This window comes from Leptinotarsa decemlineata, unplaced genomic scaffold (assembly GCF_025532065.1).
Source record: "Leptinotarsa decemlineata unplaced genomic scaffold, Ldec_3_MD MMD2_P_RNA_scaffold_1, whole genome shotgun sequence".
NCBI lineage: Eukaryota > Metazoa > Arthropoda > Insecta > Coleoptera > Chrysomelidae > Leptinotarsa > Leptinotarsa decemlineata.
Window position 1 is genome coordinate 576,829 of NW_027412523.1, and position 24,112 is coordinate 600,940.

General features: G+C 33.5%; 1 protein-coding gene across 2 annotated transcripts in view; it reads left to right on the forward strand.

Annotated features, from left to right (window-relative positions):
- Positions 1-5,383: 5,383 nt before the first annotated feature.
- LOC111512232 (uncharacterized) overlaps positions 5,384-24,112 on the forward strand; it is a 159,614-nt gene continuing 140,885 nt past the window's right edge. For both annotated transcript variants that reach the window (XM_074169573.1, XM_074169677.1), the window contains exon 1: positions 5,384-5,624. The gene's annotated coding sequence lies outside the window, so the exon portion shown is untranslated. The remainder of the gene's footprint in view (positions 5,625-24,112) is intronic.

Below are 24,112 nucleotides of genomic sequence, written 5' to 3' on the forward strand. Positions count from 1 at the left end.
TCAGGGGAGTATCTGTATTCCTCATAAAATCATATATATATCGAATAGATATCAAGCAGTCACTAGCAATAATTGCATTTCGAATTTAAAACTCGTTAAACATGGTGTTCCCCAAGGATCAGTATTGGGGCCACTTCTGTTCATAATATACGTGAATGATTCAACGAAAGTCATTTTTTTGTGGAGGAAAAAATCAGTTTTTTTATCGACCTTTTTTGGGTAATTGTTACCTTCCACAATCTAAAAAAATATAAAAATTATAATGGAGAACTTTATACAAGTGTAGAAGGGCAAACTTTTCAGTTTACCCCGATAAGTTACTGCGTAAAAATCAAAGTATTTTTCACAAAGAAAAATCTTCTATTTATCAGTAACTTGTCGTATTTAACTATTTTGCCTATCAAAAAAATTATTAAGAAATATTACTTATCTTTTACGTTTCGGATGCCAAAATCTGCCTCCGTCTTCAGAAATGGATAAAAAATTCGAATATTATTGCAGTTATTTCTTTTTTGATAGCTTATTTCTTTACTTCTTTGACTATCAAAAAAGGAATAACTGCAAATATATACGAAGTTTTTATCCATTTCTGAAGACGGAGGCAGATTTTGGCCTCCGAAACGTAAAAGATAAGTAATATTTCTTAATGATTTTTTTGATATGCAAAATTGTTAAATACGACAAGTTACTGATAAATAGAAGATTTTTCTTTGTGAAAAATACTTTGATTTTTACGCAGTAACTTATCGGGGTAAACTAAAAAGTTTACCCTTCTACACTTGTATAAAGTTCTCCATTATAATATTTATATTTTTTCAGATTGTGGAAGGTAACAATTACCCAAAAAAGGTCGATAAAAATACGTGAATGACATTATTAATTTCATGCATCCATATAAATCTGTTTTGTTTGCCGATGACACCAAATTTATTTACTCTGACAAAAATTCTATTGAACTATCTAGAATATCAAAGGAAGCCGATGAGAAGCCAGAAAGTTGGTTAGTGTCAAATCGACTCAAACTGAATACAGATAAAACGCAACAATTATAGTTTTCAACAAGCTCTGCCGCTACATCAAGTGCAAACGGTGTTAAATTACTTGGGTTAGTTGTCGAAACTCCTCTCACTTGGACCTGTCATATTGACCAATTGAGAAAAAATTATCTAGAACTCTTTTTTTTATTGCGTCAGTTGAGCAATATATCTGGTTTCGATACACTGAAAATAACATATTTTTCCCTCTTCCATTCTCACATTAGCTATGGTGTTATGGTGGGGCAACTCAACTGGGGCTATAAAAATTTTTAAATTGCAGAAAGAAGCTCTAAGAATAATTACTAACTCTGGTTATAGGGATCATTGTCCACCTCTGTTTTTGAAATTGAGAATAATGCCGTTACATAGCAATTCATAAAAAATCAAGTTCATTAATCAAGAAATCAGACCTTCATAACTATGATACCAGACATTGTAACAAATTTCGGACAAACCGCTATCGTTTGATTAAATCACAAAAAAAAACACTGAATTTCAACCTCTACTACTATCTTCCCGATAGTTTCAAAATTCTTAGTATGTTCAAATTAAAAAAAAACAATAAAAAATTATCTTTTGAGTTTTTGCTTCTACTTTGTCGAAGAATACGTGAATCATTTTAAATGTTTATAATGTCAACATACAAAGTCAATTTTTGTTTTTATATTTTTGTATTTGTGTTTCTCCTTTGCTTTTATAATATTATGATTGTTTAACAAATCACTTTCATGCTATTTTTGACTTGCTACGAACATTTTATTATGTAACGTGGTGAAATAAATTATCTATCTATCTAACTAGCGGAACACGACAAACTCCCGCCAAACGGTCAGCTCCCGCTAAAGCCGATGAAGCGGAGAGAGAATAGAGGGGATAGATGTAAACACTCGAATGACATATAAATAGTCAGATCTGGGAGGAATAATAATAATGATAATAATAATAATTTAATCACAGCAATATAGGGTACAGATTGTGAATAAAGTAATACCACGGAAGCAGTACTGCTTGTGTGTGGATATACATACATATATGAGGCTAATATAAAGTAATATAACAATATAAATATTCAGAGTAATATTAGAGGTCAAAATATAAAAAAAAATCTAAAATTAATTTATATGTAAAATGTATATACATGTTTAAGTTACAATATAAAACTAACTATCAAAATTCCAATCTAAATTCTAGGAGTGGTGGAGAATTGAAGGTATTACAAGCATTTTTGAAGTTGATAATAACAAGGCTTATACAGTGTGTAACAACGAAAACTTAACAGAGCCGATTTTGAATATAAAAATTAAGATTTTTAAAGAAAGTTCGGACATGTCGATTTATAATTAAAGGGGGACACCTTTCAGACTAATCAGATTTTTTGTAGTACGCACCCCCTTGGAGGGGTGCGTCCGACGACCCTTATTTAGATAGAGAAAGTAGGTCGAGTGGCACCTTGTTTTAAAGGTCTTTCGAATACCTTTACATCTCTGTTAAAAGACAATTTTTGTAAAGATTAGTTTTCGAGATAATTTGAAGATTTAAAGGTATTTTTATTGAGTTCAACCCTTTTTGAAATAAATCAAATTGTTTTTAAGGTACAATTTACGTTCAAAACTTTCATAAAACAATTTTTTTGCTTTTTATGACAACCTGCTTATACGTGTCCATTTGATTTCGTAAAAAAGTAAGAATTATTTGTTTATTACGAGGAGATTTTTTCGGGGGATGGGGTTGGTTACCACCCTTCCATTTTAGGTAAATTGAGTGGCACTTCCTTATGAAGGTTGCCTTTTGACTTGGATATTTTATGCTTCTGATAAAAAAGTGAATCATACTAAAAACTTACCTACACAACGAATACAACCTGCACAGGAAAGTTAAAAAAACTGTTTTAGCTAGCTTTTGGCTAGTTTAACTACATTTCTGTAAATGCTGCGATAGCGGAGGAAGTAATGGAGAAAAAATGGAGCAGATGTACATTTCCTCAAATAATGTAATACCCTCATGTTTCTTGCCGAAACCCTAATACCTCTTGTCAACCAATATTTGTTTTTGAATCTAAAATTGATTTTTTGAACCGGAAAGCTTTTATCAAATATATAAAGTAATTTATTATAAAATTCAAGAAAAGGGTCTTCAGAAAATTCTATATGATTTTTTTCAGAGCTCAGACACAAGTCAGAGAACTTGTTGTAATTAGCAGAACCATACAATCGTCCTAACTCAAATTTAGATTTTTTCACATCAACATTGATATACACCTTGGAATGAACTACTTCGTGATCTGATAATTCAAAAGAAAGCACATCACAAGAAACTAGCTCGGAATTTGCACAAAAATAATCTATGATGGACACGTGTAGGAGATTTCACGTGCATTTCCAAGTTATATATGTGTAAGATTGACGTCTTCAGTTTAGACAGGTTAGAGCCTGACGTCCTGACCCTTTCGGTTTGTGTTTGTCAGAAGGATAAATAAGATATATTGACTTTGGGATGGTGGTATAAAAGTCCTATAACATATAAAATGATGGTAATAATTTTGTGTATGTTCATTATTAGTATCGTTATTCACTTCTACAAAAGTGTAGAAGTTGTAATTAGCAGAACCATACAATCGTCCTAACTCAAATTTAGATTTTTTCACATCAACATTGATATACACCTTGGAATGAACTACTTCGTGATCTGATAATTCAAAAGAAAGCACATCACAAGAAACTAGCTCGGAATTTGCACAAAAATAATCTATGATGGACACGTGTAGGAGATTTCACGTGCATTTCCAAGTTATATATGTGTAAGATTGACGTCTTCAGTTTAGACAGGTTAGAGCCTGACGTCCTGACCCTTTCGGTTTGTGTTTGTCAGAAGGATAAATAAGATATATTGACTTTGGGATGGTGGTATAAAAGTCCTATAACATATAAAATGATGGTAATAATTTTGTGTATGTTCATTATTAGTATCGTTATTCACTTCTACAAAAGTAACAATTGGCTTATGATAGCTATAATATATGTACATACACAAAATAATCAATAATAACTATTTATGATATGAGTGTTAAAGGTAAGTTTTTGTTTTGTGAGTGAAAAAGTTTGCGAAAAGAGCGTAGCGAATACTGTCATGTATCGAATACATCATGAATACTGGTAGACAACCATGCAATGAAGTTTAATCTCCTATCAGCATCTCCTGAATATGGGAATATATTTCACTTACTAAAAATGAAACATGAAGATTATTACCTGGATGTGGTCCTTGAACCAAATGTATTTTGTATGGATGGAATTTGTTTTTTGACAAAATACGTTGTATTGACGAGTTTTAAATGTCCCAATTCATTGCTACTTGTCTGGTGAAACTATGTGGTTCCAATAACATTTGACCTAGCACTGCAACACTGTAATTCTCATCAGTAGCCGATTTTGTTTTTTTTTTCGCTTCCGTTCATTAAAACATCCGTTTCGTGCCAAAGATTTGGCTAAGCCAGCGAATGTTTTGTCTGACGGTAATTTTCTGTCACCATACCGATTAGTGTATATTTTCACTGCTTCTTTTGAATTCCTTCTTGTTTCCCCATAAATACATATTGTATCCAACTTTTCTGCATTTAAAAACCCAACACAAAACTGAATACACTTTCGTCAAATCTGACAGGTCTTCTGACAGATCGATAAATACATTATTGCATTTATTTTGACTTATTCATGGCCTCTTTATAATACGCAATAATATTGCTTCTTTTCATCAGCATTCAAGGAAAACTACAAGTTTGCTATATGGCTGAATTAGGAATTTGATGCAGAATTCAAAAACCAATTGAAAATACTGGGTTACCATTTAAGAAAATTGGCATCAGTGTCGCGACGCCCTAACGGATGACGCCTAGTGCTGGATCTACGTAAATAAGAGGACCCTTTGACACCAAAATTATCTGCTTTCACGAAATATGGATATTCTTTTTCATTTTTCAGATATTTGCCCGCGGAGTTTTATATGGGACACCCTGTATATTTCGAAAAGATCGATGTTGAATAATAAACCGCACACACCTTATTTCTATTTTCGATATTTCTTCAACTTTACACGCATAAAGTTCGACGACCGTTTCAATGAAGGGGTGAAAGCATAACACATGCTCTTAACCCCGCTGATTGAAGCCCGTGAATTTGCAAGGGTGAGAATCAAGTCAACGCTCTTGCACGCGATCTAGCGAACTTAGACCACCGTGTATTCGCAGCTACCTCTACTTCTTTCGTGCAGCAAAAGGTGGAATGTACAAGCACAGTTTATATATTCGTCGAGTTCACTTCGATCCTCCAGTTGGCTGAAGTAGTGTTGGAATGCTGATGGCATTCCAAACAGACTGCCATTGCGATTGACGACGGAAAAGTTGTTGATATCGTTAAATTAAAGAAAGCGCTGGCGAGTGTTTGGTTATCGAAGAAAAAGTCGTGTTGAAGTGTATAAGGTGGGAGTTTTGTGACTGGTTGCTGTCTGAACTGAAAGGAAAGGGCTACAACTTCGGGGTATCCAATGCTCCAGTATTTCTCCATACAGGGAATCCTCATCGCTTGATAGAAAGTAAGACTATTATATAAGTAAACTCAAAACCAATCGTAGAATTCGTTACAAGCGAATTAAAATGGGGAATATACACTAACCTCAATACCGATACAATTAAAACAACGAAAGAACATCCCAGACTTTATGCAACAAAGCTCATTTGGAAACACAGTCACGATGAAAACCTTCGAACAAACAAAGAGCCTGTCATTGATCGAGTCCATTATTATTGCAACAAAAAAGGCATAGTCGCGAAAAGAAAATTTAATCACTGTTCCGAGAAGATTGAGAGGCATGCTGAAGATTACGACTAATTAACAAACACCATAAAGCAAATGTTGTTTCTTGAACACAATTACAGTCGATATTGAGTTGTGTGTTCTGAATTCCACCGTGAATCACTTAGGTAATACAATTATAATAGGGTTCTGCTTGAACAAACTGTATTCTGTGAAAGTGCAAATGATGCTATTGTGAAATCAGGAACACTCTGTATTGATATTGATATCGCGAAGGGATAAAAGAAAGGCCGGTACGTAATTTTGAGTTATGGCATGGTAACCTATATATCTAGCGAACGATAAATATCTCTTTAATGACTCGATCTATAATGGATTAGATTATAAAAATATAGTTCTGTTGAAAGGTGAACAACTGGAAAGACAACGGATTTCATTGTTTTTATATGTCGAATAAAAAGTGATTTACGTCCGGTGAGTAGGCAAAATTCTGCGAGTTTGTGAATCCAAGGAAATTGTTTTCGGACGTGTTGACTGCACAATTTTTTCGGTAACCGTGTAGAATAACAAATCAATGAGACACATTTCTTCCTAATAGTCGTATTTCTTCGCAAAACAACATTTTATTTCTTATTTGTATTGAAAAACTTGAATTGGGAACATCCTAATTTTTATTTATTATTTATATGTAAATTCGAGCAATTGCTGATATCCAAGAGATTCAATTAAACATACTATTGCTTGGCATTGGGGTGGGCTAAAAAAAAAACAAAAAATGTTTTCCACCCAATACTCTGAAAAATAAATTGGAAGACACCTCAAAAAAATTCTCTCCAAGAATGAGGTCTTAATATTAATAATTTTAATAGGAAAGTTCTCCACCTGTCAGTTTTTTGTTTTTTCCTCATCATTAGAAAGATAAATTCATATCTCGGTATTTAATAGTTGGAAAACATATTTCGTTCAATATATTCAAAGGAAATTGAATTCTCTACAGAAAAGTTTTTTTATATTTTTTTTTTTGTAAACCCACCTTTCAAAAGTTAGTGAAGGTTGACTTTTGCACATCATGGTTTTGTAGGAAACTGACTGCTCTACGCTATATTCTACTCTACACTACAATGTCTCCTATGATTAGTCGTTTAAATTAACCACTTGTAGGATATTCATCATCAAACTTTAATGCTCATTAAATTCAATTTGATTAATAATTCGAACAATGTTAGTTTAAATTATGAGTTTAGGGGAAATTCATACAAACTAGAGTTTCTGTCGTGGAAGTAACTACTATAGAATTTCTGTGTTGGAAAATATTTCTGAAAATTATCATTCTTAGAATATTTTCATAAATTTTATTTTTAATAATTAGATTTCCCGATCATCTTATTGATTATTTTCATGGAGTTTGTTCAAAGTATATTTCAAAATTTTTTTTCCACAAAATATAGATGAAATTTGTTTTTCTAGGGGCTTTTTGTTTAGAATCCCATCTCTTCTTTTGTTTGTCTTGTGAAACTTACGCTACCTACGTATTCTTTTCTCAAGAGAAGGTAAGGATTTAAATAACAGGGTGATAATTGAAAAAAATACTTCTGAATACTACTTACTCACATACATATACAATCGATAACTTCAAAAACACTTCACTAATTTTCTTCGAAAGCTTTTGATAATTTCTTTTCCAAATTCTCTTTTTCACTATCACTTTCGTCATTTAAATCAATAATGAATTTATTTCCACCATTAATATGGAAGAAATTACTTTTTTGAGTCTTTTCTACCAGTCTTCTTCGGTGATATTAGATACGTCTTCTTTAATTAGCTCTATCACCTTCTTGAAAAACTTTGGAAAATTATTTTTATGCCTGATGCTTTGTTTCAATTTTCCCTAAATCAACTCTATAGGATTGAAAACACAAAAATAGTGGGGAAGTCTCAGTATGGTGCATCCTCACTTTTCAGCAATACTCTCAAGGAAATACACTTTTTCAAATGTTTTTGTCTGTGAAACTTCAAATAGTTGGTTTTTGGTATAGTAATATTCAAAATACAGTGATTAGTCGCAATCCTTTGTTTGCAGGCACGTTAGGCGTACATATTTTCGAACCATCAGTCCACCCTTTCGTAACTGTCATACCAAGTTTCGTCCAAATAGAAAATTTGCCGTTGTTCTTGTCTATATTCAGTTATTTATTCTATGTATTTGTTACGCAATTCCACTATTCTTCTACTTTCCATAAATGCTGGACGTTTGTTCACTATTTAAAATCTAAATCCTAGTTTCTTTATCCAAGTGTGAAGAGTTTCGTCGCAGTAGCTTACGTTATGGCTGGAAGTATTCAATTTCTTCCTTATGATTTCAGTTGTAGGAATCTCATTGCTTTTGTAACAGTCGTATATTGTTTTTTCAATGATTTTATTAAATGAATATCTGAAGGTTTTGGTAACCCTGTATCACATCGCGTCTTGCGCGAGGTTTATTTTTGACTATTTTCCGTACAGTTGAGAAAGGAATTTCGGTCAAATCTGATGTTGCTTGTAGTAGTTTGGTTCCCTCGAAACCAAACTTGAGATGTAGACTCTTATAGACATTGAAACATACTCTCTGTGTTTCAATAGTCAAATACATGCGAATCTTTTTCACTGGTATCTCTTTTTTGCATTGTTCACCATCGCTATTGGATTCACTACACTGGAAAAAGTCTGCGTTGTTATCACACTCGTTATTACTATTACTACTTGTCCAAGGACGCCACATTTTGAACAAACAAAAATTTCAGTTAATTATAACTGCACCAATATCGAATTTCAGCACTCAAATCACGATCAGTCCCTGAACTGAACACGACGGCGATAACCATCCCCGCATTCTCGATTTCTATTCGTCACCCTAAAATGACTTCAAATTTAGTTTTATGACTCTTCACCCACTCATAAAACTCGGTTTACTTCGACTATACATTATGTACCCGTTTCATATTCGATTTCATATTCAATTTAAACTCTTTACATATTAATACACACAATTGAAGTTGTCATTTTGTTCAATCATATAGTACATTCATTATCATTCATTATGAGATAATGCGCTTTCAATGAAGAAATTTTCATGGATAACATAGAGTATGAAATCCATAATAATCAGTTAGCCAACAATTTTTTGTAATGGTACAGATACGTAGATGATATCTTAGTATGTTTTACTGGTACAGATAGGCAATTAGGCAAGTTCATTGAATATGCCAATTCCATCCACCCGTCAATAAAATTCACCACTGAGAGGGAGGTAAATAATTCAATAAATTACCTGGACTTAACCATTACGAAAAATAACAATAAACATGAGTTTGCAATTTTCCACAAACCATCGTACACGGACATTATCATACATAATTCCTCCACACACCCGTACCAGCATAAAGTTGCTGCATTCAATAGTATGCTTCACAGATTATTGAATATTCCACTGTCTGTTAGGGATTTCCAGAAAGAGCTGAATTTGATCAAACAAATCGCGATTAATAACGGTTATAAGGTAGATATGGTAAGCTCCATTCTTTCCAAAAAACGACAAAAGCAAGCCATGGATCTGGTCTACCCATATTCAAGATGCGATAACGTTAGTTACAATACATTGACATATGTGGGGGAACCAAACAGGAATATTGCCCGTTTTTTGAAGAAAGAAGGCGTAAACGTAGCTTATAGAACGAATAATAACCTAAGTAAATTTATTAAAAACAATAAGGACAAAACTTTGGTGTCGGATAGATCAGGAGTATATAAGCTGACTTGTGGCTCTTGTCCAAAACTGTATATTGGCCAAACAGGAAGAACATTTTTCCAACGAATTAAAGAACATAGGAGAAGTTTTGTAAATAGAAAGACCAATTCCACATTTGCAAACCATCTTTTAGCAGAAGGACATGAGTTCAATCATGAGTACGAGGTGTTACATTTAGAAGAGAAGAGTTTGAAACTTAATCTTCTAGAATGTTTAGAAATCAATAGATTCAGGAATTCGGGTAATTTACTGAATGATCAATTAGAACTCAATAACTCTCCGTTACTGAATATATTTTTTCAAATGTGAAAATGGAACATAAGTGCAGGTAATTTAATTCGTTAGAAACTCAGGTAAAATATCAGCTACTTAAAATTCAGGTACTCCATAAACTCCATAAACTATATATATATTTAGTATTGAATGTGTAGAATTAGTTGAAAGACACGCCAGATGAAGCCATTGAATGGCGAAACACGTGTTGCGTTTTTGTAAAACAATTTAGTGAAAATCTCACAATAAAGTGTTTTTGGAATACGTTAGAAGAAGAAAGTTACTAATATAACGTGAAAATATAGCTATTTTTCATGAAAAATGGGAAATATTTTTTTTTTGTTTTTATACCTCTTGTATTTGTAACTAAAGATACTGCAGTTTCGTCGTACAAAGACATTTTTCGAACCAATACGTTTAGATTTGTTTGAAATTGTCCTTGTAAGACGAAACTCCTGTAATGTTAGTTACAAATACAAGTGGTGTAAAACATGAAGTTTTATTTCTTATTTTTCATGATGATCTACCACGTAGTAACGGCTACGTTATTTTTCCGAAACGAAAAATTCCAAATCATTTGACTGTGTTACTACGACTACTATAAAACACGAATAGTTTACATACATGTTATGTCGAAACTATTTTGAAATCAATTGCCGAAACTTCAGAATACAGGTCAGCATTTCCTAACTGATAATCCATGCATCACGAATACGGGGTCAAGACACATATTTTTTAGCAAATTAGATCTACTTTCCGATTAAACTTTGAAGGTGTTTCGATATACAGAGCATTCCAATTAAAACGAGCCACTCTGAATAGTTTTTCGACATTGAGGCTGTTTAAAATCTGTTTTTCCATTAACCAGCTGTCGCACCCCTACGAACGACAACCCTCAGAAGTCGAAACTTGTGCCAGCTGAGGATTAACGTGGTCTTACCTTTTAACGTGTGATTCCTAACACGGGTTGGACGATAGCAAGTGATAATAGATCGTTCAGCCTGGGGCTTCAACCAGCGCCCAACACGGCGGTCGATTCGAGTGAGTGAACAAAGCACCCACGTCGAACCGACCGGCTACCGACCCAAAAAAGCTTGTTACTGCAACTCTAGTTTTTAATGGGATATGCAATGGATTTTTTTGCAACCTTGTGATCGTGATAGTACCGAAATCTTAGCAGAGCACAGGATCATAGTGTGCTTAATAAGATTCCTGAGGGGCATCCACCTGAGCAATGATCAATGGGATAGCGTTCAGGGGTGGAGTTAGCCAATTTTGGGGTGAAGTATCTCATCTGAATATGGACACTATTCATTCATTTTTAAGCCTACCTTTGATCACGATGAAGTTTTTAATACTGTAAAACTTTTGGTTGTCAATTAGATATATGGTGTAGGTTCTACTAAAAAAAACAGTCATGCAAGACGTAAATTATTTGCAATTCACTTCATTCAACCTTCCATACAGAATAATTGATTGATGTAGAATGTGGACGAACTATAAAAAATATACGGTTCTCAATCTGTTGAACTTGTTCCTATAGAGATTGAGTGTAAATTATATGACAAAAACTCAATGTGACTATATTTAAATTTTAACCTGCGTTAATGAAATAAATTATTTTGAATGTGAGGAAGTTGAATGCGATAGTATCACGAAGTATCGAACAACTACCGCCATCTCTATGTTAGGCCAGGTCTTTCATATTTCATATTCATTGGTCTTTCATATTTCGAATGCAAAATAATTTGTATTGATATGAGTTAGATGTTGCTGGTTGGATGGAAGAGCAATGTCTCTCTTGTTCTATCATGGACAGAAGTTAAATTCTGCCATTTGTGAGGTTATGTTAGTATAAGGCCCAAAATGATGTTATTTACACAGACTTTTCAGCCTTCACAGGCTTGACCATGGCATTCTACTAAACAAACTAGTAGCTTTTGGATTATCTCGATCCTTAATCGCACTCTTTCAGTCCTAGCTACGGATCGAAAACAATATGCTCAGCTCAATGGTTTCAAATCTACCGAATATAGTGCTTTTTCCGGTCTTCCGCCAGGGTCAAATCTAGGACCGTTGCTCTTCAATATCTCAATTGATGATATTTCACATGTTGAAGATGTATATTTCCTTTTGTATGCCGATGATCTTAAACTATACTGCCTCGTTGAGAACATAGATGATTGTGTGAACCTCTCAGCAAACGGAGGACGGGTTGTATAATGGTGTTATCGAAATAACTTGTCGCTAAACACGGATAAATGTAAGGTCATGTCCTACAGTTTAAAAACGAACATCTTGATCTTTGATTATTCCATAGAAAACGTGTCCCTAGTGAGACCAGAAACATTTACTGATCTTGGCGTCATATTCGACACTACACTATCATTTAATAGGCATATCGATAATGTTGTAACCTCCTCCTGTCGTTTGTACGGATTAATTGCACGTAACAGTAGTGATTTCAAAGAAACTTCGACCTTAAAAACTCTATTTTATGCTTTCATAAGATCAAAGTTAGAATACGCGTCAGTTGTGTGGAGCCCCTTTCATCAATATCATATTGATCGAATAGAAGCAATTCAGCGACGATTTTCAAAACTGCTGAGCCTAAAAACTGATGGCATTTATCCTCCAATTAGAATAAGCCACTCTGAATTGTTACAAAAGCATAACTTTTTCAGTCTCGAAAAAAGGCGTGAATATTTAGTGTTGTACTAACCTATAAAATTATCAAAAGCATACTTGACTGCCCAACATTACTGGAATAGTTTAATATTTGCATTTCTAGAATCTGTTTAAGACACCCGAGTACTATACTATATAAAAAAAATCTCGCACTAAAATATTCTGGAGAATTCTCCGATCCATACCATGTGTAAAGTAACAAACTCTATTAGCGATAATTTAGATACATTTAGTTGCAAATTTTCAGTCACCTATTATAAATATAAAATGTGTAGTATTTATAGTCACTTGTTTGCGATGTATTTATTATACTCTGTTAGATCCTGCTCTGTAATTGGGCTATGTTTTGTAGAGTATTGTATCACAAATAAATAAATAAATCTCTTGTACTGAGTAACATTTCAACAAAAAAATATCTTTATTATAATAATAAATATAAAAAAGGGAAAAACACATTTTTTCTTGTAATTGGTTAGTATTATGGCCATAATGAAGTATTCTCTTATAGTATAAGATCCCGATATAAAACGACCTTCACCGAGCTGGTTAATGGATAAAAAGTATTTCAAGTCAAATTAAATATATCGTTAAGTATATTGGAAATGGGTTGCCTCAACAATTTCAGTCCAGAATATGATTTTTTTATAATTGAAAAAAATGTTTTTTTTAAACATTTCACTGGTGTAGTTAATAGATAAATTATATACCGTTCGTCAGTATAAAGTCTACAGAGTATGCAAACGTTGGGTTGCTTAATTTTTTCCTGCCCCAACTCTTGGGTTGCCAGGTATAAACAGGTAAATCGATAGTAGTAACTTGCACCGGTCTGGTTAATACATCAAAATTACATTAAAATCAAGATTATTATTTTCTGAACACGGTGGTATAGGGTTGTCTGCGAAAAATCAGTCTAGAATCCTGGTTGTCGAATTTAAAAAAGTAAAAGATTGCGGCAAGCGAATATGTGTGACAGAGAAGTCCGAACAAGCCAGCCTATGCGATGGAGAAGGATACAGCATAGCAGCTGTGTATAGTTTCTTCATTGTGGGAAAGAGAATGCGCATGCTAGTTGCCTGTGGAAATGAAAAGGATAGCGATAGGCTAATAAATACTGTGCATCATTTTGGAGTAGCTTAAGAGGGTATTCTGATCTAGAAATTTGAAAAAATCGATTTTTTTTGCATATTTTCAAAGTTTATACCTTCAAAAATATGCCCTTAAACGGATTTTTCAAAATTCGAATTATTTCCGGAGATACAGCGGATTTTGTGACTCGGCGTCGAAGCCGGCCGCGTTGAGTTTGAACTGTTTCTCAAACTTCAAACGCGTTTTTCTCGAAACTACTTTTTTTGAGGTGGTTGACATGATATCTCAAGTTCTACTTCACCGATTTCTTTGAAATTTGTTGAGAATCTTCTTTATACATCTCTCTATCGGACCTGCCCCGGATTTCGAAAAATTTAAATTTAAAGTATTTTTTTTAAGAAAACGTAAAAAAAAAGGTTAAAAAAAAATATTTTTTAAGTTGACGCCATTTTGTGATTTTTTTTTGTAATAGCGATAGCGACATCTTATTATTGAAGAATTTTCTTGACTTTTTTGTTTTATATCACTACAAGGGTTAAAATCATGTCAACCAGGGAGCACCGTTTTTTTTTGCAGTCCCCACTCCACCGGCCTGTAATTGGACGATTTTGTGATTTTTTTTATATTAAATTTTTTTTATACTCTTCAAACATCAATAAAAATCTTATAAAAAAATGGATAGAAAAAATATTTTTCATTTCTTTTTCATCTTAGTTAGAAAAGTACGTAAAATTTAGGCGTCTAGACCAGAATACCCCCTTAAATGAAAATCGAAAACATTAAAATTGAAGAATAAACAGTTTTTAAAAGTTTCATCATTAAAATCGATTACACTTTCATCTGAATTACACAAAAAACACTTTTTAACAATTTTTTACAGTAATAAAAAGTAGCACGTTTTTTCGATTCTAACTATATAGACGAACTACTCCAAAATGATGCACTGTATTTATGAGCCTATCGCTATCCTTTTCATTTCCACAGGCAACTAGCATGCGCATTCTCTTTCCCGCAATGGAGAAACTATACACAGCTGCTATGCTGTATCTTTCTCCATCGCATAGGCTGGCTTGTTCGTTTAAATTCGACAACCGGGATTCTGGACTGATTTTTCGCAGACAACCCTATACCACCGTGTTCAGAAAATAATAATCTTCATTTTAATGTAATTTTGATGTATTAACCAGACCGGTGCAAGTTACTACTATCGATTTACCTGTTTATACCTGGCAACCCAAGAGTTGGGGCAGGAAAAAATTAGTCAACCCAACGTTTGCATACTCTGTAGACTTTATACTGACGAACGGTATATAATTTATCTATTAACTACACCAGTGAAATGTTTGAAAAAAAATTTTTTTTAATTATAAAAAAATCATATTCTGGACTGAAATTGTTCAGGCAACCCATTTCCAATATACTTAACGATATATTTAATTTGACTTGAAATACTTTTTATCCATTAACCAGCTCGGTGAAGGTCGTTTTATATCGGTATCTTAGACTATTATGTCTTCATAAAATAATCAAAGGCGTATTTCAAATTAATTTTCGAAGTTTCGTTATTCTTGTTTGACTTTATGCTGTTTTGTTTCGCTAATTGATTTTTTGGTTGGATGATGACAATTTATGTTTACTGATATCATAACGTTTGATTATTTATAATTCCAAATGTTCCATATTGCTGTATATAAGATTTTTATATCAAATATTTGTGAGGAGTTGATATAATTCATACCTACAGATTTTATGTAACATGATTAGTGACTTTAGGTTTCAGATTATCATAACTGGCCATCAGCAAGTTCATTACATTGAACTTAAACACGAATATATTTTGCATCATTTAACTGGTAGGAGTTGATTTTCAACATAGAAATTATTCAATTAATTAATCTAAAGTTCTATAAATCACTCGCAATTTACAGTGTTATGCTTCATCGGCCATTAACAAGGACGTGAGTATATTGTATCGAGATTTATTACCACAATTTGTTCAAACTGAATATGAACAAAAAAGCGGATGACGATCTTCTAGTCTAAAAATAATATTACAAAAAATCAATGATGAAATCAGTCAACCAGGATGGTATTGAAATCAGAGGTCACAAAAGAACTCGCTAGGAGAATAGAAACAGAGCCGGATAAAAAATGTTTTTTTAGGAAATACTTGTCCAAAGGTGACGCTTAGGAAGCTTCACAAAATATATTGATAGGTACTCCATATCAAAGTATCGGTCGCCAATATTCTTGGTATGCTCCAGTTCCAGAATAGCTAACAGTGGAGGTATCCATGGGTCAAATAATCATAACAACACAGAGAATAAAAATTGATGAAAGCCTGAATTTAACCGAGTTACATTTGAATATCAGTGACTGGATATTTATCTGAAATATATTTCGTTTGTATTTTCTTATCAACTCCTACTTCTGAGACTGATTTATTTGCTGCAAAATAAGTTGAAGAATAGTGGCACAACCCAACTTCACAAACTACCAGCAGAAATGAATAAAATCACACAGGTTCTTCATGATGCGTGGTTGGCAACAGTGATATCCATGAAAAATTGTCAAATGACTGTTCACCTGGGCATAGAACATTTTTATATGGAAAACCATATGTTCCATGACTCGAGTAACCTAATTTTAGTGACTGACAGCAAATGTAATTTAGGTACCTACTAAAATAAATGAAAATTGAACTTTTAAATGGGGAATGTTCCTCCTGACGGAAATCAAGTAGTTTCCATAAGAGAGCACCAAAACAACGCATTTTAAACTTATAATTTACCTTTTTTCTTCAAAAGATTATTTAAATACTTAAAAAAGAGGAATGAAATGTTGTATTTAACATTTAAAGGATTCGTTTCTATTTCACCATTTGGCAACATCGGTTATAGCTAATAAAGGACAATGAATATGTTACCTATATGTTACAAACAAAGATGACATATTTCAGAGGCGTGCTGTTCTGTTTGCTTATGTTTCGAGGTCCGAGACATTCTGTGACATATGGCATTTTGTACACCTAACCTGTCTCCCTCTATATAAATAAATAACAAAACAACTGTTGGTTATGTGGCTTGTGGAGGTGGTACATTTTGTCTCGATTGTTGATTTAGAAAGATAATTTTCCTTTTTTAAAGTAGAATATCTAGGTACGTTTAAATTATTTCAACTTGATATAGGCGCTGTTGCCAATATGTGAATTAGAAACGAATTCCTTTAAAAATTGAAACCCAACATTTGAAACATCAATTTGAATACTTTTCGAAGTGAATTTGAAAAACTCATGAATTAAACTCAACTTTATTTTGTTCAAACTTCCATTTGCTGTAATAACCAAAAGTGTGGAACATTCCCCATTGTGATAATGACATATCTGAACAAAAATATATGGAATAGAGTGTTGGTGAAGGCCCAATAAGGAACCTTGTTTTCCCAGACGGCGAGAACAAGCGACAGCCTATTTCCAGTGAACAACGGATAGTAGACGTTAATGAAATGGCAAAAATAGTTGATGAATTTGTATATTTTTGATGACGATACCTACTAGACTTGTGAAATAAGCGAAATTAATTTAATATGAAATTTGAATTTTCTATCTGAATTAGTTTTGTCGAATTTGAGGGCTATTTTGGCTGGAATAGTTGACGAAAAATGAGTCTGAAAAGTGGTTCCATAACAACAAAGCTTTTAAATAATCAACATTTTGATCAAATAAATGATTCAATATCTTATAATATCAGTCTAAGTTGTTTTTCGAAAAGGATTATAAGTTCAATAATTATACATTTGGAAATGTGTTTTGAGGTTATGGAAAGATACTGGGCCATCCTACTGATATGAGGAGATTATTTTTGGACACATTTAAAAAAAACTTCTTATGAATATATGTCTTGATGATCTTTGAACCTCGGAATGATAAAATTTTAAGAAAAAACTTCTTCGAGCAAACTTTTGTATGACTTTAGATAGATTTTTTTAAGAAACGTTGCATGCATCTTCTATAGAACAATAGGTATTTTCTGCAGTACAAAATAATCTTTTTCAGTGGCGTCCGTGGAACATTTACAGAATCATTTCAAATATGAAAGTGATACTTCACTAGTTTTTCTTGGAATAATTTTTGAATCCTTATACCTGTTTAACGAATCTCGTCACTTCGTTTTTTTCATGTAACGCAGAGTTTTTGCATAAAAACGTATCCAATAGATAAAAAAGGTTATGTTTGTGTCCCATAAAATAATCAAGAGCGTTGTTGGAGCGTTTGAAGGACGATATCGCAGAAAAACAGCCCTATTTAAAAAAAAGAAAGTGCTGTTAATCAAGAGAGTACACTGTGTCAAAATCAATGGTGGAATTGTATGAATTGGGCTACGAATTGATTCCGCATCCACCGTATTCGCCATATCTGGCCCCCAGCGACTTTTTTCTGTTCTCCAACTTCAAGAGAATGCTCGCTGGAAAAAATTCGCCGCCGACGAACAGGTTATCGACAAAACAAATGTCTATTTTGCGGCTAAAGAAAAATCGTTTTCAACTATATTGGATAATGAAATAAAAAAATCTAAAAAAAATTGTTTTATGTTAGCCTACGAACTTTTCAGTCTGTTAGATCAATCATCATTTCGACCGTGGCCATTAATTTTCTTTCAGTCATTGCTACTCCAATCCCAACATTTGTTTCTTGTTTATGCTTTGCGGAAAATATCGTGTTGGTAAATTTCCATACTACCTTAGAAATGAAGTCAACACCCTACTTGCTAGTCCGCTTGAACGTGACTGGAAAGAGTGATTTCTCACGACTGGAAATAAAAACAATGAATTCATAATTAACAACTTTGGTACACGATAAGTTCAAATGCAGGTTAATACAAATTTTTTAGATCGATTCCTTCGTACACTTCAGAGAAAACTATTGTTAGATGAAGTAAGGCGAAATTTGACTTCGATAGTGAAAGAACTAAATATGCCGTATTATGAAGAGAACTATATTCTATGAAAAATGCTGAAACAATGTGACTGACTGTAAATGAAAGTACCATTTTTATAACAGAAATCCATATGTAAGAGTCAAAATTCTCAAGTTCGCCAAGTTTGATCGGTTAGAAAGCTTGGATTTCATCAAAAATTTGCCCGGTTTCATACGGGTAACCAAATATTTGTTCCTATTTTCTGTCTATAGTGCCACACCAATTTGTAACTAATAGTTATGATCTTCACCCAAACAAAAGTAAGTTCAGAACTATCGATTTCAATTTTGGGACAGGTAAGTGTTCGTCTATGTGTTTATCAACACAAAATATACGACCTTAACTTTCAAAGCGCTTCTCAACGCCAAACACAATTGCAACTTTTCTTCATCACACTTGTCACATCGGTTTGTGCGGCCGTTTCAAACTTGCATCCCATTTTAAACTTATCATTTCAACCTTTTTCTTTAAACAATTATTGAAATACTTAAAAAAGAGGAATGAAATAATGCATTCAACATTTAAAGGGATTCGTTTCTATTTCACCATTTGGCAAGATCGGTTATAGCTAATAAAGGACAATGAATCTGTTACCTGTATAAGACAACATATTTCATAAGATGTATAAGATGACATATTTCAGAGGCGTGCTGTTCTGTTTACTTATGTTCCAAGTTCCGAGACATTCTGTGATATATGACATTTTGTGCACCTAACCTATCTTCCTTTATATAAATAAATGACAATACAACTGTTGTTTATGTGGCTTGTGGAGGTGGTATTGAACTATAATTTATATTTTGCCTTAATTATTGTTTATAAAGATAATTTTCCTTTTTTAAAGTAGAATATCTAGGCAACCTGAACTCCGATCTAACATTATAGGCGCTGTTGCCAATATGTGAATTAGAAACAAACTTGCATTTGCTGTAATAACCCAAATTGAGGAACATTCCCCATTGGACATACCAGACATATCAGACAAGCAGATAACCTGAGATTAAAAAGGTTCCGCCTAATCAAATCTAAGAAAAATTCAGTAAATTATTATCTCTACAATATATTACCATCGGAATTGAAATCATTGAGTATGCATTTATTCAAAATAAGGATAAAAAACTCACATTTGATGAATTGTTTTCATTCCAAAGAGGAATAAATTGCACATTTCAGACTTTGTAGGAAATAAAATTCGTCTCGTCCAGTTTTCCAATTTTATGTTACTTTCTATAGTTTTTTTAACTATCGTTTCTTGTTTTGATATAACTTTCAAAAATGACATTATATTACACTATAGGTTATATTTCAATAATAATTATTCTACGGTATTGTCTTTTTTTTCTCAATATGACGTGTTACATACAAACATGTATTGTAATGTCAAATAAATATATTTTATTCTATTTCTGATCACAAGATCATGCTGGCTTGCCCTACTGAAGCAGAAATCTGCCTGACATTCTTGGCTCACTGCGCTTGCTCAGGGCACATAATTCTCGGACCCAATGATGACCTACCTCACTGTGTGAGGAGTGATCACTGATTGCTAATGCTGGCGCGCCCTACCGAATGTATCGGGGCTTCGGGGAATAGGGCCCGACCAGCGCATCCTCAGGGGGAGAATGATAATGATAACTTCTAGTAACCATATCATTTGGAGATAATAACCTGCACCACTATCAATTTTCAATAATAAGTCTGGTTCAAATCCTTATCAATAATTATAAATATTGCTCGTTAACTTTGATGTCTGTATAGTTATGACATCTAATTTCTTTGTTGATATGAATATCCACTTCAAAAAATGTCACCGCCAGCGCCATTTGAATTAAATGGTTGGTAGACTGGCATATCAACGTCGCCACTAGGAAGATAATAGGAATACGCAATATCGCAACAACTCGCAACAATTCGTGGAATTGGTTAGTTGAAATGCCGAGTGTGCTTGAAGGAATGAAAACAGAAATGCCAACAACATCTTGGAGATGGGCAGAAGTAATAATTGGATTTTCAAGTATTTCAATATTTCAATCGAGCGAATTTCAGTATACTCTGTTTCCTAACAGTGAAGAGTAATAAAAGCTGATTGTCAATGCAAAACGCTCAAACACAATTTCGTGATTCCGTGATAATTTGCCACAACTGATAAAGGCCGGTTTATGATACTTTAACAGGTACACCTCATTTTTATATCAGAAATGGCGTGCGTGTGGGTATTTGATGAAATACAATTGTTGAAATTATCAACTATGTTTATTTAATCATATACAATTGATATTGTAACATTTAAATTCGAAATATTCACAAAGTAATGAATAGTTATGCTTATATTTGAGGTGAATGTTATTATAATATCCTCAAATAAATGGTCTAATTTTCAAATGTCGTCTACTTTTATTACATGTTCTATATTTTTGGAAAAGAAAGTTTTTGGCTTTCTACTACTAGTAGAAAGCCAAAAACTTTCTTTCCCAAAAATTAATCACTCCTAAAAATATAACCCCTTCAATTCATGTTCTATATATTATTTCCATTTTTCAGAATCGACATTTCTCAATTTGACTTCTTGAAGAGTACCTATTTTGATATCTTTTATTTTGAATGTCGTCCTTCTTGCAACGAAACCCTTTATTCGATCCCAAACGAATTCAATTGAATTAATTTCGCAATGATGAGGGGGAGACGCAGAATAATATTGCTTTTCTGTGTCATCTTGTATACTACATATTTCGTGAAACGAGCTTCATTTTCAACCATAATTTCATCAAAAGGTATGTTTTCTGCCGGAGCTACTCAATAATATCAGCTTTTCTCTATGCATAAGTAGATATTCAACTTTTCTGGAATGATAACTTTCACAATCACAGAGTTAGGTGGAATAAGGTCTTAAACTTGCTCAAAACATTTTTCAAACACATCGCCGTTCATGTCCTCATGCTTTCACCGGAATGCTTTGCCTCAAACATCAATGAACCACCCTCAATAAAACCATCAACTTTTCCAATGTGGGTAATAATCGGTCGTCCATACCGTGAAATATATACAAGTATGGAGTGGTTTGAAACTCTGGCCATTGAAGCAGGCCCCAAGAAGCCCCGAGTCTAGTTGAGATACGTTGACGACATCTTCATAGTATGGAACTATGAGAATACAGAACTAGGCACCTTTCTGAAGCACATCAACAGCGCAAAACCTTCTATTATCTCCATAATGGAGAAGGAACTCCACAACGAATTGTCATTCTTAGACGTATTGGTGAAGGGGCCGACACTAAGTGGGAAACATCTGTACACCAAAAACCTACTCACACGAGACTATATCTGAATCACGAATCCAACCACCATCAATCTACCGAAAGAGGAATCATCAAGACTATAGTGAATCGTGCTTGGGGGGTCTGTAATATGGAGGAAGGTCTCGAGAAGAAACTAGGCATCATCAAAAAATATCTTCAACGGAATAGTTACTCCAAAGTGATAGTGGAACAGATTTTGGCTAAAAAACAAAGAGCCTCACAAGAAAGAGAAGCCGTCACAACCAGTGCTTGTCTTTCTATACATTAGAGGATTGGTGGAAAGGATAAGGAGAAGTGGGTCCAAGAACAACATCAGAATCTGTTACAGACCCGGAAACACCATCCGTAGCAGCCTCACGGAAACCAGGCCACTAAACGCAGACTGCGATTCCATAAATTGCATTTTCCAGATACCCTGTTAGTGCTGCAAGTCCTAACTGAGAGGTCATTGAAAGTCGGCATTGCCGAGTACAAGAGAAACACATAGCGAGGGGAACTAGCAAATTGGGAATCGCAGAGCATGTTTGGACTCATCAACATAACATCAAGTGGTCCCAAGTTGAGAACATTCACAGGGAGGAACGCTGGTTTAAGAGGAGGTTCAAAGAGGCTGCATATATGTTGTTCAAAGACGCATTCAGCCGAGCTAGCGTAGAGATAAGCAACATATGGAAACCGTTAACAAGCGGTCAACTTCCGATAAACCGGTGAAGCGGAGAGAGGGAAGAGGGGATAGGTGAAAGCGTTCGAATGACCTATAAATAGTCATCTCTTGGAGGAATAGTCCAGTCATAACTCGAAGACAATGGGGAATGTTCCTCAATTTGGATTATTACAGCAAATGCAAGTTTGAACAAAACAAAGTTGAGTTTAATTCATGAGTTTTTCAAATTCACTTCAAAAAGTATTCAAATTGATGTTTCAAATGTTGGGTTTTAACTTTTGAAGGGATTTGTTTCTGATTCACATATTGACAACAGCGCCAATATCAAGTTGAAATAATTTGAACGTACCTTGATATTCTACTTTAAAAAAGAAAAATTATCTTTATAAATCAACAATTGAGGCAAAATATAAATTATAGTTCAATAACACCTCCACATGCCACATAAACAACAGTTGTTTTGTTATTTATTTATATAGAGGAAGATAGGTTATGTGCATAAAATGTCATATGTCACAGAATGTCTCGGAACTCGGAACATAAGTAAACAGAACAGCACGCCTCTGAAATATGTCATATTTGTTTGTCTCATACAGGTAACAGATTCATTGTCCTTTATTAGCTAAAACCGATGTTGCGAAATAGTGAAATAGAAACGAGTTCCTTTAAATATTGAATACATTATTTCATTCCTCTTTTTTAAGTATTTAAATAATTTTTTAAAGAAAAAGGTTGAAATGATACGTTTAAAATGCGTTGTTTTAGAGCTATTTTATGGAAACTACTTGATTTTCGTCAGGAGGAACATTCCCCATTGTGGATACTAACAATCGTAACGTCGTGAAGTAACTTGGGTTGAAATCTTTTTTTTTATTTCATTTTCAATTGTCCAATTTTCAATTTTTTGCCTATTTTTATTTTATTGTGATTTCATTTCACGTTTCATTCATAATCATATACATTTATTCCTCAAAATTATCATTTCACAATGATATGTCGTCAATGGTAAAACAAGAAATGTGTATATAAAAAAAGTTTTACAAAATATATAAATTCAACTCATGAGACATTTCAAATCATATTATATCATGTCAGACAATGGAAGTCCGAAATAGTGAAAATCAACATGAAATATTGTCAACCACTCTCAAACAAGCGATGAATTTCATTGTTGAACATTCCTGGTGATGATTTGAATAAAATCAGAAACGTCCATGATATTGATCTCTTTGGCGCTAAAAGTCTTACTGGTCGGGATGTGCTCTAATTTTTCTCAAACAAAAATATTCTTGCGGTTATATTGTTATATTGCGTGACACATACAGTCCAATAATCTGAAAGCAATTTTGCCAAATTGTTCATGCAAAGCTCTAGCGATGCAAATTTCAATTACTTTCACGATATGTGAGCCAAACTCCAACGAATTATCGATTTTTCAGTAGAAGTAATCCGATTTGGAGAGTCCAGAGTTCTCGTGATTATGCTGACTGAGATTTCGTAT